At 42.5% G+C, this 13,504-nt stretch overlaps 1 protein-coding gene across 1 annotated transcript in view; it reads left to right on the plus strand.

Moving 5' to 3' along the window:
- Nucleotides 1-350: 350 nt before the first annotated feature.
- The window catches only part of TLR3 (toll like receptor 3), a 77,009-nt gene continuing 63,855 nt past the window's right edge, over nucleotides 351-13,504 (plus strand). Inside the window, exon 1 of the mRNA XM_042934335.1 lies at nucleotides 351-497. The gene's annotated coding sequence lies outside the window, so the exon portion shown is untranslated. The remainder of the gene's footprint in view (nucleotides 498-13,504) is intronic.

Below are 13,504 nucleotides of genomic sequence, written 5' to 3' on the forward strand. Positions count from 1 at the left end.
GCATCAGAAACCTCAGGCTGTACAGCAGCCAAGTAAACTCAGTTCGGAAGAGCAACAAGTCTGTTGAGAGAAAATGGGTGACACGGGCTGTTTCACCTCTGCCAATGCAAGGGAGAGGATGGGGCCGCCGGAAAAGCAGGTGGGAAGAAAACGGCTAGAATGTGAACGAATCTTTACAGGCTGAGGGCAGGCAGGTGGGATCACTTGGAAGGCCTGGGAGGCTCAGACGCCAGGAGAAGGTGCACGCACGCACGCACGCACGGACGCACTGACGCGCTGACGCACGCACGCACGCACGCACTCACTGCTTTCCCCGCAGTTTTCCTCTGCGTGCACGTGAGAAGGATTATTCGCAGCAGAGCAGGAAAGGGTCCCTGACAAAGGTGCCCTGCCACTGGGGGTGGAGGAGAAGCACATCTGTCACCCTTGGAGGAGAGGCTGGAAAAGACCCAGCTCTGCACCTGCACCGGGGGATCCCGCACTGGATGCAGAGGAAGGTACGTTGCCACAGGGAAAGGGGCCGGAAACTGTCCTGCCCAGCGCTCCTGGGAGCTGTGCAGTCTGGAGCAGCAGCTCGGAGACCCGACACACCACATGTGTGTCCCTGTGGCCATCTCTCGGCCACAGCTACACCTACAGCCCTGGAGGTCAGGCAAGGAGCTTCTGGCCAAACACTGGACGATGCTAGTGCTTCTCCCAGCGGACTGGCCCCTAAACTCACCTCCTCGTACATGTGCCCCGCCTGGTGCTGCCCATCTCCTCCACCTGTCTCACACTGGGCCGCGATCAGACCCCCAAGTGCAAGGGAGTCTTGGAAAGGTCAGTTCAATTAAAAAACAAACAAACAACCTTTTTGACTTTTCTGCCTCTGCAGTGTAAGCAGGCAGCCTGCCTCCAGTTCAGGAAGGGAATCTTTAGGTGGGACAGGACGGGAGCTGGAAAAGCCAATCCAATATCTACTGCACCTACCACCCAGCTAGGTACCATCACATCACCCTCTTCATTTCCTTCATAGTGCCAGAACCTTCAAAAGAAAGCAAAATGCACGTGGTTGTGTATTTATTTTTATTTGCTTAAGATGTCCCTCCACCCCGTTCGTTTGTAAAGTCCATCGGTGGGGGCGCCTGGGTGGCTCAGTCGGTTAAGCATCCTACTCTTGATCTTGGTTCAGGCCACGAGCTCAAGGGTTGTGAGTTCGAGCCCCGCATCAGGCTTTGAGCTGACCGCCCAGAGCCTGTTTTGGATTCTGGCTCTCCCTCTCTCTGCCCCTCCCCCACTTGCACGCTCTCTCTTTTAAAATAAGTAAACTTATAAGGTCCATTCATGCAGGATCCTATCCACCCTGTTCTTTGTGATATCCTCACTATCAAGTACAATGCCTGGCATATACCTGACACTCAGTAAATGTTGTTGAACGAATCGGCAGACTCTTTGAGAATGGAACACCCCCCCCCCCCCCCCCCAAAAAAAAAAAAACGATGGCGCCTTCCCCGGAAAAATACTTACACGCACAACTTTACCTTCCCCTCTCCGACATCCCCCGGGGAAGGAAGTGCAGTAAGGAGACTGAGATGATGTGTGCCCTCATGACCTCACTTTAAATGCGGCAGTTTTGATCATGGATCTATCAACATGTATGTCCTTCCCACCCAACCCCCCCCCCCCCCAGGAAATATTGAGCTGCTTCAAGCCGCGCTGCAGGTGGGAAAACGTGTCGCTGCTAGGTCACTCCCCTACAGGGCAGGCCATCAGCCTGAAGCACGATTGGGAATGCCTGGACAGCCGTGCAGCAGCTACACGGGATCTCTCCATTAGGCGTTTATACACGTTTCTGGAAGGTGTGCCAGCTGGCCTTTCAAATCGATTCATTGAGGAGAAAAAAAAAAAAAAAACCCAAGGTCTTAGAGTGCACTTTTTTCATCCTCTTTCTACAAGCTTAAAGCTGGCTAAAAGCCTGAGAAAGGATTCAGTTATTGAATAGTAGCCAGGAAGGAAGATTAGCAAGAAGGGAAGGTATGTGGGTGTCCGAGAGCTGGGGCGTTTTTCTCCGTTTCAGTGTGACAAGAACGTAGGGCTCCGTCTGTGCATTCAACTTCCCAGTTCTTTTGGTGTCACCTACTGCTTGGTTCAGGAACCCCTTTCTGCCTTCACTTTTCCTTTCCTAGGAAAGGATCAAATCAAGGTCAGTCGCACCTACAGGGCCTCCCAGCCCCACCCGGACATAATGAGGCCAGGAGCCTGGTCCCAGCCACGTAGGGCTTCTACTGGAGAATAAAGAGGAGGCCCATTTGTTCTTATCTGGCTACCCGGGAGAACAGGAAGTGGTCTGGTGCTGCTGGAGAAGCCTGAACTTGGCACGGAGACACTCTCCTTTCAAGTGATTAATTTGTCAGACTTCCATATTTCAAAGGCAAATCAGCAACGAGCAAGCAAACAGATACGCAGCTTTCTGCGTGAGTTTTCTTTTTCCAGAGGAAACTCTTCCTTGTGATCTGCCCTCTTAAAGCTGCATGACTTAGCCACCTTAACAGCCCTTGGACTAATTTTTTCCTCAGATGAAATATGATGACACGATAGACGGGAAGGACGGTGAAAAGAAAGTTCCTTGCCCTCCTCTCCCTTCCTTCTGGGGATGGTTCCCAATGAGCACAATGTATTTTGAAATGTATTTTCTGATGTATTTCTTCTCACATGTATCCATTTCCAGTAAATCTTAATGCCTGGGCATCCCGGCCATGGAAGTGAAGGGATTCAAGGGAAAAGTGGATTCTATTGCAGCTATAATACCTTAATATGCAAATGTGATTTTTATTGCTGTGAGCAGCAAGACAGTAAGACCAAAGGCCAGACTTTGGAGAGGAGAGCGTGAGAAAGAGAAAACAAGCAAGAGTGTGTGTGTGTGTGTGTGTGTGTGTGTGTGTGTGTGTGTGAGAGAGAGAGAGAGAGAGAGAGAGAGAGAGATTTGAGAAATGGAGAGAGAGAGAAAGAGAACTTGCTGAATCTCTTAAGCATATAGAAAACCCACCTTGGATATCTGAGATCACAGTGTTTCTACCACGGCAGTGAAGTTACCTTGCACCTAGGAGGGCATGGTCTGGAGATCCCTTCTGATCCAGACGGGGAGGATGTAACGGATGTGAGGAACTTTAAGGGAGGAGAGCAAAGGGCTGTGTCTGTTCCCTTTGTGTTGGGAGAGCTTGGGAAGAAGAAGAGAAAGAGGAAATCCGGGAAACGGAGCATGTGCTGAAGATGGGGGTTTTAAATTAATAAATCAGGTTGAACGAAATCTTGACTTACAGTCCCACCCCACCACTAACCCCAGCAGGCTGACGCTCAGGAGTGAGATGTGATCAGGTCTAGAGAAATTGAGAAGCTACCTTTTCTTTACATATCTGAATGCAGTGTGAGTTAATTTGCTGCCCAGTCACATAGTTAAACTTAGCCAGTGACTGCATGTCTGTTTTGATGATGGACTAGTCCTGTGGGAGGCAAAGGGGGACCTTTGAAGAAAATGAAATGACACCTGAAGTCATATTGATGACAAAGTCCTTTCTTCCTGCTCTTGCTACAAGGCACTGAGGCAGTAAACTTAAAAAAAAAAAAAAGATACTGGGTGTATCCGTTTCTCCCTTACCCATTATCCTCAAGAAGGAGCAGAGTTTTTTTTTTATGTATCTGAACTCTTGTCAAGCCCAGGTCAGGTCAGCATCCTGAGTTATTTTCAGCCATGATCTAAAATGACTTCACTTCGGAAGAGCATCCGATCGACTTCAGTTTCTCTCCTTCGAGAACCCCCGGTCTTCTGTTAACCAGTAGAAATATCAGCAATCTGTTCATACCTGACTTCTTTGCTGTGACTCACAGCCTCCTACAAAGACTAGGAGATAAGAAACAAGAACAAGAAATTCAAAAAGGCAGTTAATGTACTCTGAGGGAAATCAAGCAACCATCCAAAGGAAAGCTTCTAGTACTTTTTTTTTTTTTAATATGAAATTTAATGTCAAATTGGTTTCCATACAACACCCAGTACTCATCCCAACAGGTGCCCTCCTCAATACCCATCACCCACCTTCCCTCCCTCCCACCCCCCATCAGCCCTCAGTTTGTCCTCAGCTTTTAAGAGTCTCTTATGGTTTGCCTCCCTCCCTCTCTAACTTTTTTTCCTTCCCCTCCCCCATGGTCTTCTGTTAAGTTTCTTAGGATCCACCTAAGAGTGAAAACATACGGTATCTGTCTTTCTCTGTATGACTTATTTCACTTAGCATCACACTCTCCAGTTCTATCCACGTTGCCGCAAAAGGCCGTATTTCATTCTTTCTCTTTGCCAAGTAGTATTACATTGTGTATATAAACCACAATGTCTTTATCCATCATCAGCTGATGGACATTTAGGCTCTTTCCATAATTTGGCTCTTGTTGAAAGTGCTGCTATAAACATTGGGGTACAAGTGCCCCTATGCATCAGCACTCCTGTATCCCTTAGGTAAATTCCTAGCAGTGCTATTGCTGGGTCATAGGGTAGGTCTATTGTTAATTTTTGGAGGAACCTCCACACTGGTTTCCATAGAGGCTGCACCAGTTTGCATTCCCACCAACAGTGCAAGAGGGGTCCTATTTCTCCACATCCTCACTAGCATCTATAGTCTCCTGATTTGTTCATTTTAGCCACTCTCACTGGCATGAGGTGGTATCTCAGTGTGGTTTTGATTTGTATTTCCCTGATGAGGAGTGACGTTGAGCATCTTTTCATGTGCCTGTTGGCCATCTGGATGTCTTCTTTGGAAAAGTGTCTATTCATGTCTTCTGCCCATTTCTTCACTGTATTGTTTGTTTTTCAGGTGTGGAGTTTGGTGAGTTCTTTATAAGTTTTGGATACTAGCCCTTTGTCTGATAATGTCATTTGCAAATATCTTTTCCCATTCCGTCGGTTGCCTTTTAGTTTTGTTGATTGTTTCCTTTGTAGTGCAGAAGCTTTTTATCTTGATGAGGTCCCAATAGTTCATTTTTGCTTTTAATTCCCTTGCCTTTGGAGTTGTGTTGAGTAAGAAATTACTGTGACTGAGGTCAGAGAGTTTTTTTCCTGCTTTCTCCTCTAGGGTTTTGATGGTTTCCTGTCTCACATTCAGGTCCTTTATCCATTTCAAGTTTATTTTTGTGAATGGTGTAAGAAAGTGGTCTAGTTTCATTCTTCTGCATGTTGCTGTTCAGTTCTCCCAGCACCATTTGTTACAGAGACTGTCTTTTTTCCACTGGATATTCTTTCCTGCTTTGTCAAAGATTGGTTGGCCATACTTTTGTGGGTCTAATTCTGGAGTCTCTATTCTATTCCATTGGTCTGTGGGTCTGTTTTTGTGCCAATACCATGCTGTCTTGATGATTACAGCTTTGTAGTAGAGGCTTAAGTCTGGGATTGTGATGCCTCCCACTTTGGTCTTCTTCAATATTACTTTGGCTATTTAGGGTCGTTTGTGGTTCCATACCACAACGGATTGCTTGTTCTAGCTTCGAGAAGAAAGCTGGTGCAATTTTGATTGGTATTGCATTGAATGTGTAGATAGCTTTGGGTAGTATTGACATTTGAACAATATTTATTCTTCCAATCCATGAGCACAGAATGTTTCTCCATTTCTTTATATCTTCTTCAATTTCCTTCATAAACTTTCTTTCTTTTTTTTAAAATTTTTTTAATTTAATTTAATATTTTAATTAAATAAATTTTTAAATTTAATTTAATTTAATTTTTTTAAATTTTTTTAATTTAATTTTTTTAATTTAATTTTTTTATTTATTTTTGAGACAGAGAAAGACAGAGCATGAACGGGGGAGGGTCAGAGAGAGGGAGACAGAATCCAAAGCAGGCTCCAGGCTCTGAGCTGTCAGCACAGACCCGATGCAGGGCTTGAACACACAGACTGTGAGATCATTACCTGAGCTGAAGTCAGACGCTTAACCGACTGAGCCACCCAGGCGCCCCTTCATAAACTTTCTATAGTTTTCAGCATACAGATCTTTTACATCTTTGGTTAGGTTTATTCCTAGGTATTTTATGATTCTTGGTGCAATTGTGAGTGGGATCAGTTTCTTTATTTGTCTTTCTGTTGCTTCATTATTATTGTATAAGAATGCAACTGATTTCTGTACATTAATTTTGTATCCCGTGACTTTGCTGAATTCATGTATCAGTTCTAGCAGACTTTTGGTGGAGTCTATTGGGTTTTCCATGTATAATATCATGTCATCTGCAAAAAGTGAAAGCTTGACTTCATCTTTGCCAATTTTGATGCATTTGATTTCCTTTTGTTGACTGATTGCTGATGTTAGAACTTCCAACACTATGTTAAAAAAAGGCGGTGAGAGTGGATGTCCCTGTCATGTTCCTGATCTCAGGGGGAAAGCTCTGTTTTTCCCCATTAAAGATGATATTAACTGTGGGCTTTTCATAAATGGCTTTTATGATCTTTAAGTATGTTCCTTCTCTCCTGACTTTCTCAAGGGTTTTTATTAAGAAAGGGTGCTGGATTTTGTCAAAGGCCTTTTCTGCATCAATTGACAGGATCATATGGTTCTTTTCTTTTATTAATGTGATGTGTCACATTGATTGATTTGCAAATATTGAACCAGCCCTACAGCCCAGGAATGAATCCCACTCGATCATGGTGAATAATTCTTTTTATATGCTGTTGAATTTGATTTGCTAGTATCTTGTTGAGAATTTTTGCATCCATATTCATCAGGGATATTGGCCTGTAGTTCTCTTTTTTTGCTGGATATCTGTCTGGTTTGGGAATCACAGTAATGCTGGCTTCATAGAATGAGTCTGGAAGTTTTCCTTCCCTTTCTATTTTTTGGAATAGCTTGAGAAGGATAGGTATTATCTCTGCTGTAAATGCCTGGTAGAATTCCCCAGGGAAGCCATCTGGTCCTGGACTCTTATTTGGTGGGAGATTCTTGATAACTGATTCAATTTCTTCACTAGTTATGGGTCTGTTCACATTTTCTGTTTATTCCTGTTTGAGTTTTGGAAGTATGTGGGTGCTTAGGAATTTGTCCATTTCTTCCAGGTTGTCCAGTTTGTTGGCATATAATTTTTCATAGTATTCCCTGATAATTGCTTGTATTTCTGAGGGATTGGATGTAATAATTCCATTTTCATTCATGATTTTGTCTGAATCATGTTTTTTTAGATTCTATATTGTTTATTTCTTCTCTGATCTTTATTATTTCTCTTTTTATTTTGGGTTTGGGATGTCTTTGCTGTTCTGCTTCTATTTCCTTTAGGTGTGCTGTTAGATTTTATATTTGGGATTTTTCTTGTTTGTTGAGATAGGCCTGGATTGCAATGTATTTTCCTCTCAGGACTGCCTTCGCTGCATCCCAAAGCATTTGGATTATTGTATTTTCATTTTCGTTTGTTTCCATATCTTTTTTAATTTCTTCTCTAATTACCTGGTTGACCCATTCATTCTTTAGTAATCTGTTCTTTAACCTCCATGCTTTTGGAGGTTTTCCAGACTTATTCCCGTGGTTGATTTCAGGCTTCATAGCATTGTGGTCTGAAAGTGTGCATGGTATGATCTCAATTTTTGTATACTTATGAAGGGCTGTTTTGTGACCCAGTATGTGATCTATCTTGGAGAATGTTCCATGTGCACTCGAGAAGAAAGTATATTCTGTTGCTTTGGGATGCAGACTTCTAAATATATCTGTCAAGTCCATCTGATCCAATGTGTCATTCAGGGCCCTTGTTTCTTTATTGATCCTGTGTCTAGATGATCTATCCATTGTTGTAAGTGGGGTTTTAATGTCCCCTTCAATTACCATATTCTTATCAATAAGGTTGCTTATGTTTGTGATTAATTGTTTTATATATTTGGGGGCTCCTGTATTCGGCGCATAGACATTTATAATTGTTAGCTCTTCCTGATGGATAGACCCTGTAATTATTATATAATGCCCTTCTTCATCTCTTGTTACAGCCTTTAATTTAAAGTCTAGTTTGTCTGATATAAGTATGGCTACTCCAGCTTTCTTTTGACTTCTAGTAGCATGATAGATAGTTCTCCATCCCCTCACTTTCAACCTGAAGGTGTCCTCAGGTCTAAAATGAGTCTCTTGTAGACAGCAAATAGATGGGTCTTGTTTTTTTTTGTTTTTTTTTTTTTTTTAATCCATTCTGATACCCTGTCTTTTGGCTGGAGCGTTTAGTCCATTTACATTCAGTGTTATTATAGAAAGATACGGGTTTAGAGTCATTGTGATGTCTGTAGGTTTCATGCTTGTAGTGATGTCTCTGGTACTTTGTGGTCCTTGCAGCATTTCACTCACATAATCCCCCTTAGGATCTCTTGTAGGGCTGGTTTAGTGGTGATGCATTCTTTCAGTTTTTGCTTGTTTGGGAAGACCTTTATCTCTCCTATTCTGAATGACAGACTTGCAGGATAAAGGATTCTCGGTTGCATATTTTTTTCTGTTCATCACATTGAAGATTTCCTGCCATTCCTTTCTGGCCTGCTAAGTTTCGGTAGATACGTATGCCACTACTCTTATGTGTCTACCTTTGTAAGTTAGAGCCTGTTTATCCCTAGCTGCTTTCAGAATTTTCTCTTTAATCTTGTATTTTGCCAGTTTCACTATGATATGTCGTGTAGAAGATTGATTCAAGTTACATCTGAAAGGAGTTCTCTCTACCTCTCGGATTTCAATTCCTTTTTCCTTCCCCAGATCAGGGAAGTTCTCAGCTATGATTTGTTCAAGTACACCTTCAACCCCCTTCTCTCTCTCTTCTTCTTCTGGAATTCCTATGATGCATATATTGCTCTGTTTGATTGCATCACTTAGTCCTCTAATTCTCCCCTCATACTCCTGGATTTTTTTATCTCTCTTTTTCTCAACTTCCTCTTTTTTCCATAATTTTATCTTCTGCTTCACCTATTCTCTCTTCTCCCTCTTCAATCTGTGCTATGGCTGCCTCCACTTTATTTTGCACCTCATTCATAGCATTTTTTAGCTCCTCATGACTATTTCTTAGTCCCTTGATCTCTGTAGCAATAGATTCTCTGCTATCCTCTATGCTTTTTTCAAGCCCAGTGATTAATTTTATGACTATTATTCTAAATTCTTGTTCTGTTTTATGGCTTAAATCGTTTTTGATCAATTCGTTAACTGTCGCTACTTCCTGGATTATTTTGAGGCGAATTCTTCCATTTCGTCATTTTGGGTAGTCCCTGTGGTGGCTCCAAACTGCAGGGTACTTCCCCTGTGCTGTCCTGAGTAACTTGTGTTGGTGGGCAGGGCCACAGTCAGACCCAATGTCTGCCCCCACCCCACCGCTGGGGCCACAGTCAGACTGGTGTGTACCTTATCTTCCCCCTCCCAGGAGCAGTACTCACTGTGGAGTGGTGTGGCCACTGTCTGAGCTACTTGCACACTGCCAGGCTTGTGGTCCTGTTTTGATGGGATCTGGTGTATTAGCTGGGGTGGATCCGCAAGGTGCACAGGGGTGGGAGGGGCAGACTTAGCTAGCTTTGCCCCTGGTGGTCCCCTGTGGGAAGGGCCCTGCAGTACCGGGAAGGAGGCAGGCCCGTCGGAGGGATGGATCCACAGAAGCACAGCATTGGGCATTTGCACGGTACAAGCAAGTTCAGTGACGGGAACTAGTTCCCTTTGGAATTTTGGCTGGGGGATAGGAGAGGTAGATGGCGCTTACCAGCCCTATTGTTCCCCCGCTGAGCTGAGCTCTGTCTTCCAGGGCTCAACAACTCTCCCTCCCAGTGTCCTCTCACCCTCCCTGCTATCTGAGAGCAGAGCTGTTGACTTTTAACATTCCAGATGTTAAGTCCCCCTGGCTGTCAGAATTCACAGAGTACAGCCCCTCTGCTTTTGCAAGCCAGACTTCGGAGGCTCTGCCTTGCCAGGCGGGCTGCCCCTCCACCGCCCCGGCTCCCTCCCGCCAGTCCTTGTAGCATGCACTGCCTCTCTGCCCTTCCTACCCTCTTCCATGGGCCTCCTTTCTATGCTTGGCTCCGGTGAGTCCGTTCTGCTAGTTTCCTGGGTTATTTAGGCCAATGTGGGTGGAATCTAAGCGATCAGCAGGACGAGGTGAGCCCAGCATCGTCCTATGCCACCATCTTCCCAGGATGGAAGCTTCTAGTACTTTTTTTTTTTTTTTTTTTTAACGTTTTTTTTTTATTTATTTTTGAGACAGAGAGAGACAGAGCATGAACGGGGGAGGGGCAGAGAGAGAGGGAGACACAGAATCGGAAGCAGGCTCCAGGCTCTGAGCCATCAGCCCAGAGCCTGACGCGGGGCTCGAACTCACGGACCGCGAGATCGTGACCTGAGATGAAGTCGGACGCTTAACCGACTGAGCCACCCAGGCGCCCCGCTTCTAGTACTTTTTAAAGAACATAAATACTTGGTGAAGAAAGCCAATGATATTGTTTCTACTTGAACAAGCAAGCAGAAAACAAACAAAAAACCCAAAAACCTGTCATTCCTTTTAAACAAATTTTATTTTATTCATTAATACAGTGTCTATCTATATAATAATGATTGGTACATACATGTAAGAGTTATTACATGTTCGTTGTACAGATAATTCTTGATACATGTATGGATTCCCAGTCCCCTTGCTGTAACATTATGGCACATTAAGTTTAACTTCTCACCCCCCAAAATAGAGAAATACTTCTAAAGATTTATGATGATACTTTGAAAAAAAAAATATTTCTAACTATTTTTCCTCACTTCAACATCTACCTATTTGTGTGTTGGGGAAGAAAAATGTCCCTGTATGATTTAAAATTCTTCTGGCTGGTGTAAGAATTAAATTGGCATAAGACAAATTAAAAGTATAAAAATCAAATTTCATTACATATTTATGGAAAATTCATAGAAATATGAAAGATACCAAAGACAGGCAAAATGAGGTATATATGTCGTCCTGAGCTAAGAAGAGGGTAGGAATCTGGGACTTCAAAAGGAAGGAAAAGAGTTCACAAGAAGATAAAAAAGAGTAAGTGTTTGGTAAACAAATATTTGCTGGACCATGTAGAAACAAAAGAATGTACACACAAATTGTAGCAGACTTTGCTGGGTTCCTCCCTGTCTGTCACACCTAGATCGTATTATACTATAGTTCTCTATGATGATAGTTCCCTTTCTGGAGCAGGTCCTGTATCTAAATTTTTTTTAGGTAGGTAGGGTGAAGGTCAATGTTTCCTCTGGTCCTTGATTGTTTTTAGTTTAAAATAATCCACATGCCAAAGTAATACATCTTGGGGCACTTCATCCTGAACCCCTACACATGTTATTACAATTACAATTAAATTGTTAAGAAATGCTTTATGGTGTTAAAAAACTTATTTTTATATACATCAACTTTCTGATAAATATTCTTAAATATATAATTGCCTCTCAAGATCTCAGTCATTTTTCATTTCAAATGTAAAGTGTAAATATGCTTTTGTACACATTCAACGGTTATTTTAGAGGGTTGGCACATACTGGGGAAAATTTTGCTTTTGACATTTAATCTAAATAATGGAAAATAGGTACAGAATTGTGTTCTATGCATTAAAGAAAGTCAGTTATCTGTTGGTAAAGACTGGGACTTGCCCCAGTGGGCATGAGTGACCATTCTCAACTCTGTAAGTATTTTTCTTTGCATTGAAGACTTTTGACTATCCTCCAAAGAATTAACACAAACTTATTTTTTATATTACCTGATACTCACCAGCTATTTATGTAACCAATTCGGTTTTCCTTTTTTCTTCAATTCAGTTTTAATTTTGTAAAATCTTACTGCTCGGATTCAAATTTCATTTGTAAGCTGCAGCGAATCCAAATCTGCCATTTCAGTAAATATCTCTATTTTAGGGAGCTGGAATCTAATGCATGTAAGCTGGTAGAAATGTAGAACACAAAATACAAAACAATTAAAATGACACAGCAGGGAAGCAATTGGAAAGCAACAGAAAAGACTACAATGAATGAATGAACTTTGAAAGGGAGGAATTTAAACAAGGGCCCTAAATCCAATTACCAACAAAGGACGATTGAATGATAAAAACAGGTAAATAGAATGGGAGGTAGGGGGTGTTGTGGTAAAGAGAATAGGAAAGGAAATAGGAGATACGTGGATGAGGTCAAGAAAGCTGGTCATTCATTCACTTATCAATTCACTCAATGACTGAACAAGTGCTTATTTAGAATAAACTGTGGAAGGTCGTGCTGTGCAAGAGATGAAATACAGAGAACAGAAGTGGGGAAGAAGAACAAATCAGTAAACTGGTCTTGGCCAAGACTTGTAAACTCTTTAAATTGGGAAAGTGGCTGTAGTATATATAATCTGATTCAATTGGTTTATTGTACCCAGGAGGAAACTGATGAAAAGTTGCAGTCTTCTTGGCAGGGATGTAGCTAAGAGAGATGAAGATTTAGAAAAGGGAGACATGTTATGGGGAAGGCTGGGGAAATTATGGGTGGGTGGCATGGCTATTATACATACAGGTAGTCACACTGTTGAGCTCGACTGGATGAGGGGGTGGGGAAGGACTCTGAGGACAGAGGTTGGGCTCAAACCCAACATACCAGCCTTCTAGAATCTAGAAGATAAGCAGCACAACATGTGGATGTGACAAACACTGATGCCATTCCCTTACGTTTGCAAAGACAGGAAAATTGGGTCCATGCATCTTTACCTACACCTAGATACCCAGTGGGAAAACCCTTCCCTTTTCTGCTGCTACGAGAGAGCCCAATTCTCCAGCCGTGCTGCAGGCTCAAACAAGGGACAGGAGAAGACCAAACATAGGAAAGGGAGGAGCAACGAGCAAACTCAAGTGTCTAATCTCTGAGCAGCCTATTTCGTCACCTGATTTTAAAACAAAATTTTATTTTGCTGAGGTTTAGAATTTCAGGACATAAATGAGCAAAAATTGGTCTTTTTGCTGTATCTAGTGTTGTGTCTTGATATGACATGCTCCTTGACACCTCTCACAACCTGAAAGAACTACAGTGTCACGTAACAGGAAATTTAATGAGCACCAAGGGAAGAAGAGCCTCTTCTGTTGCTTAACCCTGCTAAGTGTCCCGAGGCAGAAGGGTATGCATTCCTGGCAACAAATGAATTTTCTCAGTGGTCTCCAAGGAATGCCTAAATCTAAGGCGAGGCAATAATTATGACTCAATTACTGACTTGGAAGTTCAGATTTAGGACACAACTCTACCTCCCGGTACAACATGAATAAACATGGCCGAGAATGTAACTTTGACATCAGCTCTTTTGTCAATTACATCACAGACTATAGAAGTTCACGTGCAATTCTAGAAGGAAGGAGGGAAAGAAGGGACGAAGGGAAGGAGGTGGGTAGAAAGAGGGAGGGGACATAGCATATCATATCTATATAACCATATCTGGTAAAAATAAATGAATAAGCAAAATACACTCTCATAAGGCTTTTTGATTATAATAAGCATATTGATAAAATGTATTAAATAGGAA

Source organism: Panthera leo, chromosome B1, assembly GCF_018350215.1.
Source record: "Panthera leo isolate Ple1 chromosome B1, P.leo_Ple1_pat1.1, whole genome shotgun sequence".
Lineage (NCBI taxonomy): Eukaryota > Metazoa > Chordata > Mammalia > Carnivora > Felidae > Panthera > Panthera leo.